The following is a 322-nucleotide window of genomic DNA, read 5'->3' on the forward strand; positions in this document are numbered from 1 at the left end:
AGAGAGATGAACGTTGTGGAGAGGGGGGAATTGCAAAAATGACTTTAAATGTCATTTTTACTTCACGGCATGACCCTGTCTTTTTTAAAAAAAAAACATCATCATCTTCTAACCTTATAATTGTATCTTTCCAAAAATACCCTTACCTTTTTAATCATTATTAAATTTAAAATGAAAATATTTCAGCTCTCTCTCTCAAAGCCTTGACGAGTGCTCTACTAGTGGGTGGTATGAAGCTTAAATTCAATCCAATCGTGTTCAAGCTAAGAGATAACCTTTTCTCTATCTTGTTTCACTTAAGATAATCTGGCACGCACAGCTA

The sequence above is a fragment of the Tarenaya hassleriana genome, unplaced genomic scaffold (assembly GCF_000463585.1).
Source record: "Tarenaya hassleriana unplaced genomic scaffold, ASM46358v1 Cleome20, whole genome shotgun sequence".
NCBI classification, from domain to species: Eukaryota; Viridiplantae; Streptophyta; class Magnoliopsida; order Brassicales; family Cleomaceae; genus Tarenaya; species Tarenaya hassleriana.